This window comes from Giraffa tippelskirchi, chromosome 2, assembly GCF_054371585.1.
Source record: "Giraffa tippelskirchi isolate mGirTip1 chromosome 2, T2T-mGirTip1v1.2.pri, whole genome shotgun sequence".
Classification (NCBI taxonomy): domain Eukaryota; kingdom Metazoa; phylum Chordata; class Mammalia; order Artiodactyla; family Giraffidae; genus Giraffa; species Giraffa tippelskirchi.
In genome coordinates, this window is record NC_137276.1 from 179203562 (window position 1) to 179228668 (window position 25107).

The window sequence follows — 25107 nt, forward strand, 5'->3', positions numbered from 1 at the left end:
TTCTGATTTGTTTCCTATGGCCTTTCATTAATATTTCACTTTCTTCCTCTTTATGCTTTATTTTGAATATTTTATGTGGTTATTTTTCTACTTTACTAACACCCTCCTCTGTTATGTCTAATAAACTGGTAAGCTATATATTGACTTCACAGTTTTAATTATTACACTTTTGTTAATAATTGTTTACATTCTTTTACATGTATAAAATGCTCTTGTGTTATTTTTGTGTTTATCTTATCATTCAAAAATTATTAATCAAGGTTTCATAAAAGTCCATACCTCATAATTCCAGTATCTAGGTCAGTTCTGGGTCTGTTTCTACTGTTGTTTAATGTTTTGGTTTTTGGTTATGTTTTCCTGCCTTTAGCTTTCCTGTTAAATTGTAACTAAATGCTGGGTGTGCTGTATACTAAATTATAGAGATTCTGCTCAATGTTATATTCTTCTAAAGAAGATGTACACTTATTTTTGACAGATAATTCAAGTAGGGGAAAATCACAGTAATTTTCATTTAGAATTGAGCTAATCTGAAACTTGAGGGCGTTTCTATTTCCTGTTCGCCTTACTTCTGTGCTATTACTCTTGCATTTCCACGGTATTTCTCACTGAGGATACTAAACCCCATTTTTTTTAGATCTTGCCAGCATTGTATACTGTCAATAGCCTTGCTTGGCTTCTAGCAATTGTGCTGCCTCTTCTCTTCTCTTTCCCCATTTACAAATCTCAAATTACCTTTTTGAAGGAAAAGCATTAGGTAAGGTCAATGTTTTCCTTCCTTTACTGAATTTTGGCCCCTCAAACTTGGCTCATTTGGAAGACCTGCACATCAAATTTTGTCTCCCTATTCACATGACTCTATCAAAAACTTGGCTCAGATTTCCAGTCTCTTATTTTATGCTCAGATTTTTTTTTTTAATCTTTTAGGCCTTACACCATTTATTTATCAGAAAAAGCTTTTGAGGTAAAACATGGCATCTCAATGTATTTCCCTACTTGTATGAGTTTGCTAGAATACCTGTAACAAAGTGCCAAAAACTGAGTGGCCTAGAAAGCAGAAGCTTATTGTCATAATTTTGGAGACTAGTAGTCCAAAATCAAGGCATTGGCAGTGTTATGTCCTTCTGAAGACTGTGAGGAAAAGAGTCACTCCACACGTCTCTTAAATTCTAGTCTGCTGCAAGCCTTTTATGTTCCTTGGCTTATAAATATATCACCCTAATCCCTGCCTTCATTTTCAGAAGTCATTCTGTTTGTGGGCATCCGTCTCCAAGTTTCTCTTGCTAACTTAATTACAATTGCAATGACCCTATTTCCAAATAACATCATATTCTGAAGCACTGAGAGCTAAGATTTCAATATATGAATTGGAGGGAGGACACATTCAAATCATAACACTATACTCAAAACTCTGGTTCTTCAAGTCCTATCTGTTTAGGTATGTCTCTAATATCTTCAAACATATTTTGTATTTTATTCAAATTTTCTAATTGTTCTTAATAGAATAATTCAACTGATAACAGCTCATCAATAATGCTCATAAATGGAAGTCTCAGGTTTAATCCAAAATTATTAATTAGTCACAGAAACATCAATTTCTCAACCTTCTCCAAAAGAGAAGGGTAGCAATAGATTTGAGAGTATCTGTCCCAATTATTATTAGTTTCCATTTTACTTGATAACTCTTTTACTACTTTTTGATTTCTAAATACCTAAGTTATTTTGAGAGCCATAGGAGGATTCTGTTTGATGATCACAGTGAAAGGAAGATGACAAGAATGGCACTTGAGGACTCGATCTGTTGGTTTTCTTCAGTCTGTGAAAATGTAGAAAAATGATACATTTTCTTGTCATGAATGAAGTCTAAATCTTAAGGCTATAGAATGAGAGGCAATTGGAAAGGTTTCAAAGTTCACCTAGGAACTTGTATGGATAAGGATTTTGACATATTTTACAATCTTTATCAGGATAGTGATAAGGAATAAGATAGATGGGATGGGGGTGTGGGAAGGAGGTCCAAAGAGGAGGGGACATATGTATACATAGCTGATTCACTTCATTGTATAGCAGAAACTAACACAACATTGTAAAGCAACTATACCTCAAAAGAAACAAATAAAAATACAAAGTTGCAAAAACAAAATTGACGTCAGTTTGAATTGCCAATTCAATTGGCAATGTCATTTGAAGCAGATGCAAAAAAGACAGCAAAGAAATTCCATCATATAGCAAAGAACTCCATTTTATATTCTAAGACAGCACTGCCGCGGCTGCCATAGATCAGTGACAGTAGCATTGTATTGACCTGTTTCCTTATTTTTCATGCTTAATTTGGTTGTATAATATCAGTACAAAGCGCTTTGGTTTATTGTATTTAAAGGAAACCATTGTAATACTCAGTTCAGTTCAGTTCAGTTGCTCAGTCGTGTCCCACTCTTTGAGACCCCATGAATCGCAGCACGCCAGGCCTCTCTGTCCATCACCAACTCCGGAGTTTACCCAAACCCACGTCCATCGAGTCAGTGATGCCATCCAACCATCTCATCCTCTGTCCTCCCCTTCTCCTCCTGCCCCCAATCCTTCCCAGCATTAGGGTCTTTTCCAATGAGTCAACTCTTCGCATGAGGTGGCCAACGTATTGGAGTCTCAGCTTCAACATCAGTCCTTCCAATGAACACCCAGGACTGATCTCCTTTAGGATGGACTGGTTGGATCTCCTTGCAGTCCAAGGGACTCTCAAGAGTCTTCTCCAACACCACAGTTCAAAAGCATCAATTCTTCAGTGCTCACCTTTCTTCACTGTCCAACTCTCACATCCGTACATGACTACTGGAAAAACCATAGCCTTGACTAGACGGACCTTTGTTGGCAAAGTAATGTCTCTGCTTTTCAATATGCTATCTACGTTGGTCATAACCTTCCTTCCAAGGAGTAAGCGTCTTTTAATTTCATGGCTGCAATCACCATCTGCAGTGATTTTGGAGCCCAAAAAAATAAAGTCTGACACTGTTTCCACTGTTTCCCCATCTACTTCCCATGAAGTGATGGGACCAGATGCCATGATCTTAGTTTTCTGAACGTTGAGCTTTAAGCCAACTTTTTCACTCTCCTCTTTCGCTTTCACCAAGAGGCTCTTTAGTTCTTCATTTTCTGCCATAAGGGTGGTGTCATCTGCATATCTGAGGTTATTGATATTTCTCCCGGCAGTCTTCATTCCAGCTTGTGTTTCTTCCAGCCCAGTGATTCTCATGATGTACTCTGCATATAAGTTAAATAAGCAGGGTGACAATATACGGCCTTGACATACTCCTTTTCCTATTTGGAACTAGTCTGTTGTTCCATGTCCAGTTCTAACTGTTGCTTCCTGACCTGCATATAGGTTTCTCAAGAGACCAGTCAGATGGTATGGTATTCCCATCTTTTTCAGAATTTTCCACAGTTTATTGTGATCCACACAGTCAAAGGCTTTGGCATAGTCAATAAAGCAGAAATAGATGTTTTTCTGGAACTCTCTTGCTTTTTTGATGATCCAGTGGATATTGGCAATTTGATCTATGGTTCCTCTGCCTTTTCTAAAACCAGCTTGAACGTCTGGAAGTTCACAGTTCACGTATTGCTGAAGCCTGGCTTGGAGAATTTTGAGCATTACTTAACTAGCATGTGAGATGAGTGAAATTGTGTGGTAGTTTGAGCATTCTTTGGTATTGCCTTTCTTTGGGATTGGAATGAAAACTGACCTTTTCCAGTCCTGTGGCCACTACTGAGTTTTCCACATTTGCTGGCATATTGAGTCAGCACTTTCACAGCATCATCTTTCAGGATTTGAAATAGCTCAACTGGAATTCCATCACCTCCACTAGCTTTGTTCGTAGTGATGCTTTCTAAGGCCCACTTGACTTCACATTCCAGGATGTCTGGCTCTAGATGAGTGATCACACCATCATGATTATCTGGGCTGTGAAGATCTTTTTTGTACAGTTCTTCTGTGTATTCTTGCCACCTCTTCTTAATATCTTCTGCTTCTGTTAGGTCCATACCATTTCTGTCCTTTATCAAGCCCATCTTTGCATGAAATGTTCCCTTGGTCTAATTTTCTTGAAGAGATCTCTAGTCTTTCCCATTCTGTTGTTTTCCTCTCTTTCTTTGCATTTATCTCTGAGGAAGGCTTTTTTATCTCTCCTTGCTATTCTTTGGAACTCTGCATTCAGATGGGAATATCTTTCCTTTTCTCCTTTGCTTTTCGCTTCTTTTTTTCCACAGCTATTTGTTATTAATGAATACATGTAACTTGAACCACATTTCCTCCTTTATTACAGAATGAATACTGTGTTCCAGACACACATGTTAATTAATATCAAAACAGACAAATATAAAAATTTATAACATATATGTATATGTGTACTTAAATGTATTTATATATGTACAGATACATTGACTTTCAATAAAATTAATTGAATTCTGAAAAAAATCATAAAAGGGCTACCTTGGCCAAAAGTTAAAGATGTTATGATTGTCTAAAATAATTAAGAAAAAACCAGAGCCATTATAGCTTTAGGGACTGCGAATCTCCACAGAAGGAATATGAGAGCAAGCAAGGTTAGAAATGTTATGCTGAGAGATTATTTTATAATAAAGTCTTCAGCTCTACTTACTTTATTGTGATTTATTATTTATGAAAACATAGATTTAAAATATTTTAGTATTGCTAATATTTGGTAAACCATCAATAATAATCATCTAAAATTTTTCTTGTTTTCAGTCCAATTCAGTCGCTCAGTCGTGTCCGACTCTTTGAGACCCCATGAACCGCAGCACACCAGGTCCCCCTGTCCATCACCAACTGCCGGAGTCTACCCAAACTCATGTCCATTAAGTTGGTGATGCCATCCAACCATCTCATCCTCTGTCCTCCCCTTCTCCTCCTGCCCACAATCTTACTCAGCATCAGGGTCTTTTCAAATGAGTCAGTTCTTCACATCAGGTGGCCAAAATATTGGAGTTTCAGCTTCAACATCAGTCCTTCCAATGGATACCCAGGACTGATCTCCTTTAGGATGGACAGGTTGGATCCCCTTGCTGTCCAAGGGACTCTCAAGAGTCTTCTCCAGCACCACAGTTCAAAAGTATCAATTCTTCAGCACTCACCTTTCTTTATAGTCCAACTCTCACATCCATACATGACTACTGGAAAAACCATAGCCTGACTAGACAGACCTTTGTGGACAAAGTAATGTCTCTGCTTTTTAATATGCTGTCTAGGTTGGTCATAATTTTCCTTCCAAGGAGTAAGAGTTTTTTAATTTCATGGCTGCAGTCACTATCTGCATTGATTTTCGAGCCCAAAAAATAAAATCTGACACTTTTCCCCCATCTATTTGCCATGAAATGATGTCACCAAATGCCATGATGTTAGTTTTCTGAATGCTTAGCTTAAAGCCAACTTTTTCACTCTCCTCTTTCACTTTCATCAAGAGGCTCTTTAGTTCTTCTTCACTTTCTGCCAAAAAGGTCGTGTCATCTGCATATCTGAGGTTATTGATATATCTCCCAGCAATCTTGATTGCAGCTTGTGCTTCCTCCAGCCCATCATTTCTCATGATGCACTTTGCATATAAGTTAAATAAGCAGGGTGACAATATACAGCCTTGACATACTCTTTTTCCTATTTGGAACCAGTCTGTTGTTCCATGTCCAGTTCTAACTATTGCTTCCTGACCTGTATATAGGTTTCTCAAAAGGCAGGTCAGGTGGTCTGGTATTCCCATCTCCTTCAGAATTTTCCACAGTTTATTGTGATCCACACAGTCAAAGGCTTTGGCATAGTCAATAAAGTAGAAATAGATGTTTTTTTGAAACTGTCTTTCTTGTTTTATTTATCATCAATTTAAGAAATTTGCAAAATCCAAAATATCTTATTTCTATCTCCCTTTCTTCCAACAAAATGGATTTGAGGCAGGAATCCTTTAGGGTAACAGAACAAAATAGACTGAATTTTGATGAATAAATTTTCTGGGAACTTATTTTGAAATGAAAACCATTCAATATAAATAAGAATTGATTTAAGTGAGAACAACATGTATTAGAATCAAAAATTATTTCTTTTCTGTCATAATCACTTTACACAGGAAGATATTACCAAGGAATGGTTTTGAATACAGTTATATACTCATTCATCACTGATATACTTTAGATACTTATGAATCTATGATTTAAATGTTAATTCCAAACAGCTTTTTCTATATGATGTTTTCAATTATTTGAAAAGTGAAAAATAAAGCACACTGAAGCAAGTTTATCAGCTAAAATGTTTTCATTGATGGGTGATCAAGCCAAACTTAGCTTCCCAGATCCCAGATCCCACTCTAGAAATTCTCAACACATGATATTAACATTTCTCTTTCAATCTTGCCTAACAACAATAGTAGTAATTGTAATGATGACTGTTCTAGGGAAAAACTTACAAGTATTTAATCCTGAAAGATGTTCCCTAGATTCCTTTAACTAAGGACATTTCAAAACACATATCCCTCCCTCCTGTATTTATCCCCAATTTATTATCCTCCTTGTCTCTGTGGCATACACAATTTATTTTCTTTCCTCTACTACTGCGAACTAGTGTGGTTCTTGAGTGTGACACAAAATATACCACTTCATATTTGTCTTTCATCCTTAACTAGCACTCATTCTATTTGGAAATTAATTTCCCTCTTCTGAACCTCCTTTTATTACTGAAGTTTCTGCCACCAATCATAATAAACAACTGAAGTTTATTACATGCTATTTATTATAGCTAGATCTTTCATATGGTAAGGCAGTAAATTTGTATGGGATTTGATGCAAATAGCATCATCAAAAGCAGGTACTATTTGACAGACCAGTCCCATCACTGGTCCTAAAATGAGCCTTTTACTTGGGTCTGTTGAAAGAAAAGAAGGAGGTTCAGCTCAGGGCCATGGTATTAACATGAAAGAAAGGGAATGAAGCAATAAATTTGTTCCACATTGGAGCACAAACAGTGAATATGTTATTACCAAGATCCAAATGGGCCTATCACTTCTCATCAATAAAAAAAAGGGATTGGAAACAAAGATTTCCTTTGATGTATTAGTTTAGTTTTTTTTTTTTCTTCTGACTTCCTGTTATGGAATATGCACCTTTAGCTCTCTTGCACACCTCTTATCCTCTCCTTTAAATAGTAGTTTAAAAATATAATCAGTGTATGTATAATTACAACTTATAACCAAGTAATGTCTATAACTATATTTCTTTACTTGTGTGCCTTTCTAGTTCCCCAAATTAATAGGTGCTAGTGGTAAAGAACCCACCTGCCAATGCAGGAGATGTAAGAGACAAAAGTTAGATCCCTCGGTCAGGAAGATCTCCTGGAAGAGGAAATGGCAACCCACTCCAGTATTCTTGCCTGGAGAATCCCATGGATAGAGGAGCCTAGCAGTCTACAGCCTATGGAGTTGCAAAGAGTTGGATAATTGCTTATATTTTATATCATGCACACATGATAATTGCTTATATTTTTAATTGCTATATCAGGTCATTCTATGGTCATATAATTTTCCGCATGAATAAAGTATGTTGAATGTACTCATTCTATTTGTTTTATAGAGAACTCCCTCTCAAAGAATATTCTCTTCACGAATCAATTCAGATCTTTATTCTCTAGTCAGCTGTCATGTTAGACATTCTCTCCTCTTTTCTATTGTGTTTAATACATTTACCATGGATCCTATATTCTCCTCTTTCTTGGTTTACATATTTGCTCTGCAGAACCCAGTAAGAGCTTTCTGAGGAGGTATGCAAGTGACAGAAATATTTTCAGTCCTTTCCTCCCCTAAAATGTATACTCTTCATGTCCATATGTGGGTTGGCCAGTTATCAAATTCTATTTAGAAAACTGTCATGGTATTATTGTTCCACTGCCCACCAGAATCTCAAATTGCTACTGACATCATTGATAACTCTATGTGCTTCTTTTTCTCCCTTAATGCTTTTAGCATCTTTGCTTTATCCTGAGTATCCTGAAAATTTACCCCAAATATACTTTGTTTATTCATTGTTTTCTCATTAATACATTTCAAGTGGAAATATACATCTTGGATTTCTTATTTGCTTGTAATGCCTTTGATCACTTTTCTCCTGTTTCCCATCTCTCTTCCTGAAATGCCTGTTTGTCAAATTTTGGACCCACTGAACTGATTTTCTTTTCAGTTTGTTCATCTCCTTAATTCCTACAAAATTTCTTTAATCATATCTCCCAAACCTATTGCTGTTGTTCAGTTGCTCATTCATGTCTGACTCTTTACAACCCTGTGGAATGCAACACGCCAAGCTTCCTTGTCCATCAACATCTCCCGGAGTTTGCTAAAACTCATGAACATTGAGTCAGTGATGCCATCCAACCATCTCATCCTCTGTCATCCCCTTCTCCTGTCTTCAATCTTTCCAAGCATCAGGGTCTTTTCTAATGAGTGGATTCCTCACACCAGGTGGCCAAAGTATTGGAGTTTCAGCTTCAGCGTGTCCTTCCAATGAATATTCAGGACTGATTTGATTTCCTTTAGGATTGACTGGTTTGATCTCCTTGCAGTCCAAGGGACTCTCAAGAGTCTTCTCCAACACCACAGTTCAAAAGCATCAGTTCTTCAGTGTTCAGCCTTCTTTATGGTTCAACTCTCACATCCATACATGTCTAATGGAAAAACCATTGCTTTGACTACACAGATATTTGTCAGCAAAGTGACATCTCCTTTTTAATATGCTGTCTAGATTGGTCATTGCTTTTCTTCCAAGGGAGCAAGCATCTTTTAATTTCATGGATGCAGTCACCATCTGCAGTGATTTTGGAGCCTAAGAAAATAAAGTCTGTCACTGTTTCCATTGTTTCCCTATCTATTTGCCATGAAGTGATGGGACCGGATGCCATCATCTTCATTTTTTGAATGTTGAGTTTTAAGCCAGCTTTTTCATTCTCCACTTTCACTTTTATCAAGAGGCTTTTTAGTTCCTCTTTGCTTTCTGCCATAAGGGTGTTGTCATCTGCATATCTGAGGTTATTGATAACCACAAATGTCCGTTTATTCTTAGCTATATATCTATACCTTGTAGTAAGGCACCGAAAAGTTGATTTGCAGGTCTTTTTGAACAGGTACAATTCATCCATTGCTAGAATTCACTGTAATCAATCAGACAGTGAGATTTATTTTGTACTTGGGATGTTTCAAATTTTATTTTCTTCTACTCTGGGGTATTTTCATTTCTCCAGAAGTAAAGATGCACTCCTCTCCTACCTGCAAGGCTATAAACTCTTTTCCTGGCTTTTTGGATAATGTGATAAGGTCACTTTAATTAATGCAAAGTTTCTGCTTAAGATCAAGTGTAGCCAACTAGTCATCCCTTTTTTGCTGTCTCCAAATCTGGAAACATTCTGCTTTAGTTGCTGTCTTTTATGAGTTCCCAGTTAAACAGTCACAGGGTGGAATTGAGGAACTGGGGGCATATAATTGTTTCTAATGAATATCTGTAACAAGTATATCTAATTTTAGTGCACTTCCTTCTCTGATACAAAAGTCTCTAATTACCAAGCTTTCCATGGCATGGCAAATGATTAATGTCTTTTCTCTATTTCTTTCAATATACATCTACATTTTTAAATTTCTTTTGCTAAATCAGAAATCATTCTTTCTGGCTTCATTTTTTGCATATTGTTCTTTATGGTTATAGGACCCTAAACTTTTATTAAAGTGGGATTTGGAAGTTTTGTTTCTTATTCTTCATGTATGGTGTGTGTGTGTGTGTGTGTGTGTGACAGAGAAAGTGAGGGGGAGATAAATTTATTGGAGGAAAAGGAGGAAACTTCTTTAGTTTGCCACCTTTAAATTAAAAAAATTTAGGAATAGATTTCTAATTAGCCTTGAGTCAGGCTCTTACCTAAGCATCTAATTCCCCATTAAGTAGCAACGGAAAATACAATGGGTATTATAGTCTCTCACTATATGAAGCTTAAAAGGAAAACTAATCAACAGTCATTTTCCTTAGAATCTAGTACTGTATTGGCTTTTTTGTTGTTTCTTTTTAATTTGCACCCATTTCTCTAGACATACTAAGGATTTTTCTTATGACTATAACTTGTCCAGGTTTCAAGTAAGAACAGTATATTGAGCTAAGTATTAACTCATATTAGAATAAAATAGTTTGGCCTCCCCAGAAGAGCTACAAAAGCACAGATCTGGCTTGAATATACGCCACAGGAAGTATATTTTAATAAAACTATGTCAGTTTAGATTGCATAGTTTGTGCTTATCAAATGTTCTTTCTCTAAAATTCATTGAGATAATCTGTTCTTTTGAGATAAACTGTGTAATATAGTGGTTAAGAGCATGAGTTATAGAGCCAGATTTTTAGTTTTGCATTCTTGCACATCTGTTTCATAACTAAAGTGACTATTTATAGTTTCTGTGCTTCAAGTTTGTCAGTAAATAGGAATGCCACTGAATATTTCTCTAGAGATGTTATGAATTTCTGATCATTTTAAACATATAAAACACTTAGGACAATATGCAATAAATATTAAAGATTAATTTTTACAACAGAACCAATATTGTTTTCTAAGTTGGGAATTTTGACCATAAATTCTTCTATGATTTATAAGAGCTATTGACTTTGGCTTTGTAGACTTATATAAATAACCCAGAGTCTTATAAAAAAAAATCTTAAACTATCAAATGAATATTTAGCATAATATTGCCACCAACAGCATTGCTATAAGTGGAATTATAATTAATGGTTTTGGTTGAGTAGAAATTAAGAAAACAATGTGTTCCTAAGATAATGTGTATGCACCTTGAATTACAGCAAAGGAGAAGAAGGAAGAGAGAAGAAAGGAGCCGAGGATATGAGTCTGTCATTGCCTGCAATCAGCTCAAGAAGGTTGCTGCAGGACCTCACAGAAAGTTTGCTGTCTCAGCAGAATATATGATATTGTGACATTATTGAACAAGAGGGTATAGTAGGGTGTGGAGGAAATTGGTAAACTGTTCACTTTCTTTTAAAAACAAAATGTAACTGCTTTCATCCTGTAAATGCAGAGTTCCAAAGTCTCATTCCTACACAACTAATTTTGCTCTTTTCACATGCATTCTCTGAATTTTTATATTTAATCAGATGGCAATCAATCAACCCATCAGTTAAATCAGGTGTTAATTCCCAAATCCAAGGTCAGATGAAAATTGGCTTAAAATTTTTAAGTGTTAAATTGGCAAATAGAAAAGTGGAAAAATTCCACTGAGGCTATCAGGAAATGTTTCTCATGAACACACAGGATCTTGGGTCATTATTTCCTTCTTGGAAACATTTTTTTTTTTTTGTATTCTTATATAGATGCAGTCAATATCTATTGAGGTCTTTTAATGGACCAGAACCTGGTGGTATGGAGTCAACGATAAGAAAGTAAAAGAAAGAAAGAGGCTGATATTCCCTGGTTTATGCAGAGAATCAATAAAACCCTAAGACAAAGGGTTTGCGTCGCTTACGTAGGCTCAGGGCACCCTCTTGAGGAGGTCTTGAAAGCCCGGGCAAGTAAGTAAGCTCAGCAGGCCTCTGTGCTCCAAAGTATTAGCCTGAAGGAGAGAGAGAGAGAGAGAGATGAAGAAAGACACGGGGGCCCAAGCTCTGATAGAACAAGGGTGTTTTATTCAACCTAGTGTGGGTATATATACTGTCTTAGAAGGTAGCTTTTTCAGCAAAGATAAGGATCAAAAATCTTACAAATTATCAAGGAAACATAAGGCTAGAATCTATATCAAAGAGAGAGGGTTGTAAATAATCACTTCCCACATCAGAAAGGAAGAGGATCATAAATAGTTACTTTTTACCATACGGAAAAGCCAACGAAGGAAATGCATGCATCCTCAGTCCCCGGGAGTGGCTTGCCAGCTCCTCTTAATCCTTCAATATTCAAGGATTAATAAGGAACAGAGGATTCATGACAGATCAAAAAACAGCACACAGGAAGCCTCCTGTTAAATGCTCCCTAACAAATATCGTTTATTTAAAGTTAAAAGTACTTTTTAAGTATCAGAATATTGATAAAATTTATATGAAGCAGTTTGTTTCCTTCTTAAATTTTTAACACATATAAATGTATGGCAACCAAAACAATTTTACCTTACACTGTTTTCCTAATGAAAACAACTCCCTAGATTAAAGGGATTTTAAAATCATTTTTTTTTTTTTAGGACAAAATGTTTATGTTTCTAAGTACAAGATTTCTATAGGAAGGATTATTTTTCTTATTGAACTTTTTAGAAAATAAAATTTACTGCCAATTCTTCTGTGAGAAGTTTCTCAGATATTAATTTCCCCCTGGTAATTTGAAAAAGAAAAATGGGGCAAACTGTCACTGACTTTTCTTAAAAGGCAGTCTTTTTCTAATGTTTTAATTAAAACATTAATAATAGTAATCAATCACTCGTAAAACAGTATCTAAATATTAACATGCATGCTGAATGATTTTCCCAAGTGGAAACTCTGCAAATGTTAATCTGAAAGTACAGAAAGTGTGATTTCCATAACCAGTCATATACTGATAAAGATTTGACAACTGGCTCTCATGAAAGAAAAGTTCTGATTTGTAGTGTTTTACCAATGTCTGTGATGTAAATATTCCCTCCATGGCTCATTTCAAGCTACTGAAGTGATGTTCATCAGCCCATAAAATTCATAAAAACTTTAACAATCGTTTGAATGTATTGTAGCTCTGCATCCATTGTGTAGGCCGAGGATATAGTATGAATTTCTTCTTCTGTTGATTCCACTTTATGAATTCTAGTTTCAGTTTCTATCAGGAAACACCTGAAGGTGCAAAACTTTACTATAAAGTTTTAAATTTTAATATAGAAGTGTGCTTTGACAAAGTTTCTTATATTAATCCTGAAAAATTTGCATTTTTATTTCTATCACAATCTTTTATAGATGTTCAATGTATGCTTTACTATATATTTCACAATTCTAATATTACTCATCCCTTGAACTGAGTCTTATACTCAGATGGTATAAGTTTGCTAGTATTTCATTTCCCAGTAGTGTGCTTCATTCTGGTACTTATTAATTATAAGAAAGACTGTATGCATATGCATGGGAAACACTCTGGGTGATTCTTCTATTCACAGGTGATTATAATAAGGGTGAGAATAAATGTGAGTTATGATTCCACCTCTGTTCTTCCAAACTGTCTACTCTTCCTCAAAGTAATATCCATAAAATCAAACTTAATTTCAAAGCAATTCACAAACACTCTGGAATTAAGAGCCAATTCCAAAGTTACTCAAAAATATGATTTAAATACCCGTTTCACTTATAGATATTGAACTGGCTAATTGCATGCATGCATGCTAAGTCGCTTCAGTCGTGTCCGACTCTGTGCGACCCCATAGACGGCAGCCCACCAGGCTCCTCTGACCCTGGGATTCTCCAGGCAAGAACACTGGAGTGGGTTGCCATTTCCTTCTCCAATGCATGAAAGTGAAAAGTGAAAGTGAAGTCACCCAGTCGTGTCTGACTCTTCGCAACCCCATGGACTGCAGCCTACCAGGCTCCTCCGTCCATGGGATTTTCCAGGCAAGAGTACTGGAGTGGGTCGCCAATGCTTAGCTACAACAAATTATTCTTTAGTCAAAGATGAATCAAAATGTTTAATTCAGTCAAAATGAGAATGTTAATATATTTTTCATTGTAAGTAATATTTTTCTCAAGAAATGTTACTCTTAGTTAAACCAAAACTCATTCTTTCTGCTTCTCACTTTTTTTCCCTTCTTATTCCACATTGTGTGGCATCTTCATTGTTGACTGGATTGTTGCTTTTATACCTATTTAATTCTAGCACTGCTCAAGATGATCTCTCAAAGTACTCCACATCATTTCACATATTTTTTTCTTTTAAGAAAACCCATAAATCTATATCTATATCTGTGATTTTCTAAAACTCTTTATTAAACACACCAAGTTATTGGAGTCCAAATTCCCTTATAAAAGTGTTAAAATGAGAAGTTTCTCAAGATTTTTCATTCTCTACCCATCTCTCAGTCATCTCAACATTTCACATCAGAATTAATAACTTTATTTTAAATAAACATGATGATGTTTTATATAACTTTCCATATCAAATTGTCCCAGCTTTAGCTAATGGTGATAGACTTATTGTGATAGTTAAAATATCAGTTCAGTTCAGTTCAGTCGCTCAGTCATGTCCAACTATTTGTGACCCCATGAATTGCAGCACGCCAGGCCTCCCTGTCCATCACCAACTCCCGGAGTCTACCCAAACCCATGTCCATCAAGTCAGTGATGCCATCCAACCATCTCATCCTCTGTCATCCCCTTTTCCTCCTGCCCCCAATCCTACCCAGCATTAGGGTCTTTTCCAATGAGTCAACTCTTCGCATGAGGTGCCCAAAGTATTGGAGTTTCAGCTTCAACATCAGTCCTTCCAATGAACACCCAGGATTGATCTCCTTTAGGATGGATTGATTGGATCTCCTTGCAGTCCAAGAGACTCTCAAGAGTCTTCTCCAACACTACAGTTCAAAAGCATCAATTCTGTGGCGCTCAGCTTTCTTCACCATCCAACTCTCACATCCATACATGACCACTGGAAAAACCATAGCCTTGACTAGACAGACCTTTGTTGGCAAAGTAATGTCTCTGCTTTTAAATATGCTATCTAGGTTGGCCATAACCTTCCTTCTAAGGAGTAAGCGTCTTTTAATTTCATGGCTGCAATTACCATCAGCAGTGATTTTGGAGCCCCCCAAAATAAAGTCTGACACTGTTTCCACTGTTTCCCCATCTACTTCCCATGAAGTGATGGGACCAGATGTCAGGATCTTAGTTTTCTGAACGTTGAGCTTTAAGCCAACTTTTTCACTCTCCTCTTTCACTTTCATCAAGAGGCTCTTTAGTTCTTCTTCACTTTCTGCCATAAGGGTGGTGTCATCTGCATATCTGAGGTTACTGATATTTCTCCTGGCAATATCAAGTGACCTACAAACTGCAGTCAAAGCTTCAGATACATTATCTCAATCAGTTTTCATTTATCTGACAAATTGATTATGTAATTTATGGGTGAAGCAATTGAGACTTACAGAAATCCAGAAACAATATAGCTAGTAAGTGGAAAAGCTAGAATTAAACCAAGTTCTGTCTGAATCAGAGCCTATTTTCTTTCCATAACACCATACTATATTTTAAAATTAATAAATCACTGATTATAGTACCATAACCATGCTACCTCTGTATAAGAATTGTTCCTTTATGAGAAAATTAAACCCTCAGATGAAATATTCCCCTCTCTCTACACCAAAGCTTAAGATGTTAAAGTAATAGGAACTGTATAGATAAAGATTTTCATATGCCAGTATTTATACTAAGTGGAATTTTTGACAGGTTGCATTTGGTTAAGCACTTCCCTGATGGCTCGGCTGTAAAGAGTCCACCTGCAATGGAGTAGACATGAGTTCGACCCCTGGGACAAGAAGATCCCCTGGAGAAGAAAATGGTAACCCACTCCAGTATTCTTGCCTGGGAAATCCCATAGACGGAGGAGCCTGGTGGGCTACAGTCCATGGAGTCGCAAAGAGTCAGACATGATTGAGCCACTCAGCAACAACAAACAACAAATTCATTTAAGCGAGCCAAAGGCTGGCTGTTTCTATGGAAAAGAAATAGATATAAAATGAAAAGGGGAATCTTTTAAACTGAATTATGTAAAAGCTAAGAATAACAGGCATGTGACAGGGCCTTAAAGCTCAACATTCAGAAAACAGAGATCATGGCATCCGGTCCCATCACTTCAGGGGAAATAAATGGAGAAACAGTGGAAAGAGTGGCCGACTTTATTTTTCTGGGCTCCAAAATCACTGCAGATGGTGACTGCAGCCATGAAATTAAAAGATGCTTATTCCTTGAAAGAAAAGTTATGGCCAACCTAGATAGCATATTAAAAAGCAGAGACATTACTTTGCAACAAAAGTCCATCTAGTCAAGGCTATGGTTTTTCCAGTAGTCATGTATGGATGTGAGAGTTGGACTATAAAGAAAGCTGAGTGCCGAAAAATTGATGCTTTTGAACTGTGGTGTTGGAGAAGACTCTTGAGAGTCCCCTGGACAGCAAGGAGATCCAACCAGTTCATCCTAAAGGAAATCAGGCCTGAATATTCATTGGAAGGACTGACACTGAAGCTGAAACTCCAATACTTTGGCCACCTCATGCGAAGAACTGACTCATTGGAAAAGACCCTGATGCTTGGAAAGATTGAAGGTGGGAGGAGAAGGGCACGACAGAGGATGAGAAAGTTGGATGGCATCACCGACTCAATGGACATGAGTTTGAGGAAACTCTGGGAGTTGGTGATGGACAGGGAGGCCTGGTGTGCTGGATGCAATCCATGAGGTCACAAAGAGTTGGACATGTCTGAGCAACTGAACTGAACTGACAGGGCCTTGGAAGACATTATGAATAAAGAGAACCAGCATAATTTCATCAAGGTTTAAGTAGTAACAAAGAGACACATGAGAGAAGACATTTAGAGTAAGAGTTGCTCATCCAAGAAATAAGGAAATGCCAGGAATTGCCTCAGACCAGACACTAAGAGATAGGAGGAGTCAGCTTTAGCATAGGATGCCGCCTGAGATGAAACGATGGTTAAGACTGAAATAAATCATAAAGAAAACTTGCCTTTTTAGTGACAGGCATACTAGGGAAAGTATGTGAGGGGATTCTTGGGTACCTAGATTAGGGCTGGAGGATCCGTTTCCAAGATGGTTCAATCACAAGGCTTGAAAGTTGTTGCTGACTGTCAATTCTTCTCTGAGTAGAGTTCCCCACAGATAGCTTCAGCTCCTGCACAGCATGGTAGAGGACTTGCAAAAGTAAGTATAAAAGCAGAAGCTGTCAGCTTCTTAAAGATCAGGGCCTAACAACTGCCACGGCCTCTCTTTCTCCATATTCCACTTAGTCAAGCAGTCACAAAGCCTAGATTCAAGGGGAAGGAATCAAGACCCACCACGCAATAGGTTTGGGGGTTATATTTTAAATTGCCAAGGTCATCTATATCTGAAGACTTCCAGTGATGACATTGTTGTCCAACACAAATCACCCCATCTTGATAACTGTTCTGTAATCTGTGTTATTACTTTATCACCTTACCTCTCGTTTTACTTTTATTAAAAAAAAATGTATTTTATTGAAGTATAGTTGTTTTACAGTGTTGTGTTAATTTCTGCCATACAGAAAGGTGATTCAGTTATACACATATATATTTATATACATTCTTTTTAAATATTCCTTTCTATTATGGTTTATCACAGGATATCAAATACATTTTCCTATACTACACAGTAAGATCTGGTTCTACATCTTGAGTCTACATAGGATAATCTCCATACAGCAGCCTTTAAACTACTTGAAACACTATGTCTTTGTTCTTTTTCTGCCTAACATCTTATCTATAATATGGAATATTCCTGGAGTGTACCATTGAATGGCCCTTAACATCTGATTTTTGAATGCCCACTCCAATGCTCTAGAATTGGCATACATCACTCCAGGCATAATCTGACCAGGACAGAAATGGAACAGAGATATCCTCATTCTTTCTTACCTGTATTTTAAATTTCTATAAATGCAAATTAGCTGCTGTGGCAGCTGCATTATCCTGTAAACACTAAATCAAAGATGTTCTTAACTAACAGCTATAGCTATTTTTCTCTTAGAATTTAAAATTACTTGTTTCCTGGACAATAATTATCTTCCCAATAAAAAGATACCTATCATTTTCATCTATATGTTCTCCTATTAATTGTAAAGGATGTGTTACAAATAAAAACTTTATATGGATAATAACATTTAACTTCAGGCTTTCTTGATTATTAAATAATCTATAAATAAATAATCTATAAATATAGTATACAGTATAATCTGTAAATTTAGTATACTAAATCTTTATTATATTTAACCTTCCCACTATTTAAAAAATCAGGCCAGATGTTATGAAATATGAATTATATAAATATTCCACACTTGTACGTCCTGTCCCTGTGAAAGTGAAAGTGAAGTCACTCAGTCATGTCCAACTCTTTGCGACCCCATGGACAGTAGCCTACCAGGCTCCTCTGTCCATGGTATTTTCTAGACAAGAACACCCCTGTGAATAATTGTTAAAAAAAAAACAAAACTGAAGTGTGATATCAGACCATATATAAATTTTAAGCTCTAGAGACAGGTCAACAGATTTAATGAACAGAAAGTAAAATTTTTAACTTTAAGTCAATGGATAATATAAGAAACTGGATAACCTCCATTTGTCCTTTCTCAAGTTTCTGACATTATTGGCCATTTTTTCACCTCAAATGTGAATGGACGAAAAGAAAAGATAGGCTTTCATTGGGAATACCTAGGCCAAGGCTCATAAAAATTTTATGGATCTCAGCATCACTCAGGATGTCTGTTAAAAAAGGACATTCCCCCCACCCCCCACCCCCGCCAAAAAAAGGACATTCCCTGGGATCCTTCTTGGCCAGGGTTATGACTCTGCCATAATAGAGGGAGCGGAGGGTAGTGGTATATATGTGTTGAATGCTGCCCAAGGTAAATCTGATATAGATATTTTGTGGATCACACTTTGAGAAGTCATCATCTCTACCATAGGAGAAGGCAATGGCAACCCACTCCAGTCCTCTTGCTTGGAAAAATCCCATGGACAGAGGAGCCTGGTAGGCTGCAGTCCATGGGGTTGCGAAGAGTCAGACACGACTGAGCGACTTCACTTTCACTTTTCACTTTCATGCATTGGAGAAGGAAATGGCAACCCACTCCAGTATTCTTGCCTGGAGAATCCCAGGGACGGCGGAGCCTGGTGGGCTGCCATCTATGGGGTCGCACAGAGTCAGACACGACTGAAGCGACTTAGCAGCCGCAGCAGCAGCAGCAGCATCTCTACCATTCCAATATTTTCGCTACGATGTATTATCAACACTGCCACCTCTAGTATGTACAGGTTAAGCCACTCACTGCCTTTATTCGTTATAACTTCTCTACCTCCCCAAATTTTTTATACTCTTCAACCTCAGGACTTTCATTTCTTCCTAGATTCTGCCTTCCTCATGATCAAGTGGTTTCATTTTGTGTTTTGTTTTTTCTAATAAAAATCACTTGTCCTCCCTTCACATCTTTCCTCTTTTAGGTCTCTAGGAATTTCACTTTTCAGACCCACACTCTTTTCAGGTATGCATCTGTATTTCAGTGGTGTGTCTTCGACCCTTGCAGGCAAGGAGGTAAGAGTTATGAGTCATTATGGCCAGAACTATTAGCACATGTTGTTGGGCTTCCTCCAACCTAAAACTCTATAGGCCTGTTTTCTTCCATCTAAATGTCTCCTTACCAAAAAGTGATTTTTTTTTCATGAAAAGATAACATCTACTATCAACTATCGTATTTTCTGTAACTACTTAGATGACATAGTTTTTGTCCTGCATTTGTGAGATTAATTACTTCAAAATATGTTTAATATAATAAACATTGTATTCCTAGAATAAACCAACAGTGTCCATGATGCATTACACTTTTATACACTGCTGCAAATCAGGGTGCTACTATTTCTCTTCTCTGAAGATATCTGTATGAATGTTTAATAGAACTTCCTATAAATTCACTTAGGCTTCAACTTTTTATTGTGAGAAGGTGTTCATCTACTGATTGACTATGTAAATAAAGACAAAGAGATTTCTCTCTTGATTCAGCTTTAGTATGCTATATTTTACAGAAAAGTAATGTTCCCCACACTTTAAAATTGATTGACATAATGGTCTTAATTTTCTTATGTTTTTATTACTCATGTATGCTACTGTAGTCTTATTTCCATTTTTCACTCATACTGTTACTCATTCATATCTTCTCTCTCTCTCTTTCCCCATCTCTCTCTGTTTTTGTTTGTTTTTTTCTGATACACTTTGCCGGTGGCTTGGCTAATTTTACCAGTTTTCATAAAAAAAAATCTTTATTGATCTTTTGAAATCAACTTTCATTTTTCTCGTTTCAATAATATTAACTAATCCTCATTATTTCACTTAACTATAATTTTATTTTTTTTTATTTTGCTGACTTTAGATGTCACATACCCATTTTTTAGCCTTTCTTCTTTCTTAACATAAAATGCTTAATGCTACACATTGCCTTTAAATAGGCCACACTTTCTTTATACAAATTTAGCTTTAATATTTTTTCTATCACTAAATATAAGCATTTAAAATGTCCATTATGATTTCTTTTTTCACATATGAGCTATTAAGGTGATCTTATTAAACTTTTCTACTTGTATATTTCTGACTTTCTATTTTTTCTAACTTGCTGGGGTTTGCTATTCTATTATTCATTTATAGATTAACTACATATGTAGTCAGAGAATACACTATGATATAAATTATTAAAATATCCTCAAGATCTGCTTTGACTTTGTTTTGAAAAGAGTATGTATTTGTTTATTATGGTATTATACACATACAGACTAGATGATTCTTCATCTTTTTGTGTGCTTTGTCTATCAGTTGCTAAGAGAAGTATGTTGCCATATCATACAGTTTTAGGATATTTTGCTGATTTCAATTTTTCTTTACTTATCTTAGATATTTGTTATCAGTGCGTGACTTTAGAATTTCTTCATAGTAAATGAAAACATTTTATCCATAAATAATGAAACTCTATTTTTCTATCAGTGCTTTTTGTCTTAAATACTGTTAGAAATTATGTTTTGTCTAGTTTTTCTTTCGTTTACTGGCCTTCTTTTGTTTAGCATTTTCTCATTTATTTTTCTATTCTTTTGTTTTTAAACTTTCTCTACCTTAAATTTAGGTGTATTTCATATAAACTTCATATTCTTAAGTATTTTAATATATCTGACAATAGGCTTTTAATTGATGAGTTGCTCTTCTTTTTATTGATTGTGATTATTGATGTATTTGGATTTGTTTCTACAGTGCTAATTTATGCTTTCTTTCTTTTTTTTTTATGTTATGCGTATCTATCTATCTGTCTACCTACATATTCTATCTATTAAATTCCTCTGAAATTGTTTGGAATTCTTTTCAAATTGTTTCCTCACTCTATTTTTCCTTCTTTACCAACTTGGGTAGTATTTTCATTTTCTATTTATATTATAATAAGGGTTAAACTTAAACTTTTAACTTTATTATTTACTTACTCACATCTTAAGTTGACCAGTTTGTTTATTATCCAAATTTTTTTAAATTAGTTTATTTATCTATTTTTTCACTTTACAATATTGTATTGGTTTTGTAGCACTGTTTATAATAGTCAAAAATTTTTTAAAAACTTCAGGATCACTAAAACCTCACTGTGTCTTCATAATGTTATAATGACATTCATATGCTTTGGTGTTAGAGCTATTCTGGACTCTTGATCCTTTATATTCTGAAACAATTGGTGAAAGATTGGTGATATATCTTTTTTAAATGCTTGATGAAATTCACTAGGACATTCATCACGTCTGGTCTTTAAGTGTGTGTGTGTGCGCGCGCAAGAGAGAGAGAGAGACAGAGAGAGAAGTTTTGTTGTAATGCACAGTGTAGTGCTCAGATTTTCTGGTTTATATTGCATTATCTTTTGATTAGTTGTGTTTTTAAAAGAAGTTTATTTCATTTGAGTTGTCAGAATCCTTTGAGTAGATTTGTTCATAATATATCTATAGGATCTGTATGAATAATTTTTTTTAATTTCTGATACTGATAATTTATGTCCTCTTTTCTTGTCTTTTAACTTTCTAAAACTAAATTTCTCGATTTTTTAATCTGCTCTATTGTTTGTCTTCCATTTCTCCTAAAGGAGACATTATTTTTTTTTAACTTATATTTGACTTTCTTTGCTCTCCTTTTCCTAGCTTCTCAAGATGCTTCCTTATGTAATGGATTTTAGGAATTTCTTCTTTCCTAATATCAGCATTTAAAACCATAATTTCTGAATCACTTTGCTGTATAGCAGAGATAGGCACAACACTGTAGATCAACTATACTTCAATAAAAATGAAATAAATAGAACTAGAATTTTAATTTATGCACATCTGTGGATGGATTCAACACATTTAATGTTATATTTTCAATATCATGTATGTATTTTTTCAAAATAGTTTCAAAGCATCCTACCTGTGTGGTATGGTTGTCTCATATTTGGAGTCTTACATTTTCAACCATAAATTTCTATCAGTCTAATTGTTTAGATAACACAATTTTTAGTTTACCATACCTTCTTATACCTGCTGGCATCGTTTTTCTTCTTCTGGAATTCCATCTTTTAGTTGTTCTTATCTGTGGGGAGTAATATCTCCCAGTTCTTCTCATTTTAAAAAGTCTGTATTTTGCCACTACTGACAGATGGTTACACTGGGTATACAAATATATTTTGTCAGTCATTATTTCACTGTGTTGAGGATGCCAAGAGAATGAGGCATTATAAAGGGATAATACAAAAAATGAGACAGACAGACTCAGTATGTAAAATATAGCTGCACATGTCAGAGTAAGTTCAACATTTTGCAGCCATGCCATTTGTTTTATATTACAATCTCTTGAAGCTTAGGCTTCCAACTTTTTACTTTTGTTTTTCATTAGCCAATGGACCAAGTGTAATGACTGACTGTACAATCTTAGAATCTAAAAATAAAGTGTTATTGATGACATGGGATATTCATTATATTTTTAAAGAGCTTATGACATGTGAAACCAGTAACTGCTATGTTTCATTAATCAAAAATATGACATACACTTTTTGTCTGAAATGATGCTTAATATGGATGGAACTTCACATCAAAGCAGGACTTGCTGTAAATAAATGATTCAGATGCCTATATTATTGGTGCAAAAATAATTGAGGTTTTACATTGTTTAAATTCACTTTGTGATATTGGAATACATTCTTAAGTAAATGTGGTTATGTTATACATAATTTTAATGTACATTTCTTGCTTTATATTTTTTGCTAATGACTTATTACTTGCTGTTTATTTTATATTTATTTTAGACTAGGGAAATGATGTTAGACAAGAAAATAGTGATTTTTTATTCGAGTTCAAGATGGGTCATTAAGCAGGAGAGACAACTCACAACATCAACAATACATTTGGACCAGGAACTGCTAAAGGACATACAAGGCAGTGGTATTTCAAGAAGTTTTGCAAAGGAGACGAGAGTCTTGAAGATGAGCAGTGCAGTCACCAGCCATCAGAAGTTGACAATGACCAATTGAGAGCCATCATCGAAGCTGATCCTCTTACAATTACATGAGAAGTTGCTGAAGAACTCAACATTGACCAATCTATGGTCATTCAGCATTTGAAGCAAATTGGAAAGGTAGTAGTTGCCTCATGAGCCGACCAGAAATCAGAAAATCATCATTTTGAAGGGTTGTCTTCTCTTATTCTATGCAACAACAACGAGCTATTTCTTGATCAAATTGTGACATGTGACAAATAGTGGATTTTACATGACAACCAGAGACAACCTGCACAGTGGTTGGACTGAGAAGAAGCTCCAAAGCACTTTCTAAAGCCAAAGTTGCACCAAAAAAAGGTCATGCTCACTGTTTGGTGATCTGCTGCCCATCTGATCCACTACAGTTTCCTCAATTCCAGTGAGACCATTATATCTGAGAAGTATAGCCAGCAAATTGATGAGATGCACTGAAAACTGAAACATCACAGCCAGCTTTGGTCAACAGAAAGGGCTCAACTCTTCTCCACAACAACACTGAACCACACGTTGCACAACCAATGCTCCAAAAGTTGAACGAATTGGACTATGAAATTTTGCCTCATCTGCCATACTCACCTGACTGCTCACCAATCGATTATCACTTCTTCAAGCATCTCAACAAATTTTTGCAGAGAAAATGCTTCCACAACCAGCAAGATGCAGAAAATGCTTTACAAGAGTTTGTCAAATCCTGAAGCATAGATTTCTATGCTACAGGAATAAACTTATTTCTCATGGGCAAAAATGTGTTGGTTATAATGGTTACTATTTTGATTAATAAAGATGTGTTTGAGCCTAGTTACAATGATTTAAAAATCATGATATGCAAGCACAATTATGTTTATACCAATCTAATGTATTTTAGTGGGCAGATATATGATTTGAAAAAACTGTTCTTAAAATTGGTGTCATATTAGCAGTAGTATAAGGCTTTGTAACACAAATTTTATTTATAATTTTAAAAATATTCAATTCTGTCATAGAGTACAAGAAAACAAACAGCATGAACATAACTCATAAGAAGTGATAAGCCAAAAAAAAAAGAAGTGATAAGCCAAGGTAAATAAGCAGATCTACCATGAGACATAGCTAAAACTCACAATATGTCACATATATATATAATGAGTAAACAAGCAGCATGTGAGATACAGGAAGAATCCTTAATTTGAACTAAATATAAATAGTAAATAATAATCTGTAAGACATACTAAAGATGGAAAAATAAATTATATGCTGAAATAAACAAAAGTGTCATATAAAGTAAAAAGGGATAAAAATACCATATATTAAAAATGTATCTTATGGGCTGAGAGATATCTCATTCCTACATCCACAACCCGTTGGTGAAACCTAATATAGTTCCATTATGGATCCAGGTATCTTCTATCCAAAAAAGGCAGATAACACCCCCAGTTATTAAGCAGACTAACTGGCAAGCTGGCTGCCTGTGCATTTTTTTGACAGAGTAATGTGTGTCATTGGTCCTGGCACATTTTGTCTATAAGCCTTTTGCACATACTTCAAATCTGGTTCTCCAAATCAAATAATCAGCAGGGAAGGATCTGGTGGCCAAGAGAAAGAGAGAAAGAACACCTGAACATTATAAAACCTAGGACCCATTAGCAGGTCCTTTCTCCCACGACATCTTAACTTATTCTAACTGTATTATCCTATCTCATCTATCTCTCTGTCGACTCTTGCTTTGAGTTTTAAATATATTTAATAAACTGTGACTTGTCTGTAATTAACATCAGATCATATCTTTATATGATAGGTGATAACAAA

The 25107-nt window shown here is 35.6% G+C and overlaps 2 long non-coding RNA genes across 2 annotated transcripts in view; one reads left to right on the top strand and one right to left on the bottom strand.

The window, feature by feature from the left end:
* Positions 1 to 1526: 1526 nt before the first annotated feature.
* The window catches only part of LOC145526613 (uncharacterized), a 106179-nt gene continuing 82598 nt past the window's right edge, over positions 1527 to 25107 (bottom strand). The window contains exons 3-4 of the long non-coding RNA XR_014069021.1: positions 11541 to 11627; positions 1527 to 1813 (exon numbers count right to left, since the gene is read on the bottom strand). This is a non-coding gene — a long non-coding RNA (uncharacterized LOC145526613). The remainder of the gene's footprint in view (positions 1814 to 11540; positions 11628 to 25107) is intronic.
* LOC145526632 (uncharacterized) lies at positions 16484 to 24120 on the top strand. The gene is made up of 2 exons (XR_014069043.1): positions 16484 to 16935; positions 23093 to 24120. It is a non-coding gene; the product is annotated as an uncharacterized LOC145526632 (long non-coding RNA).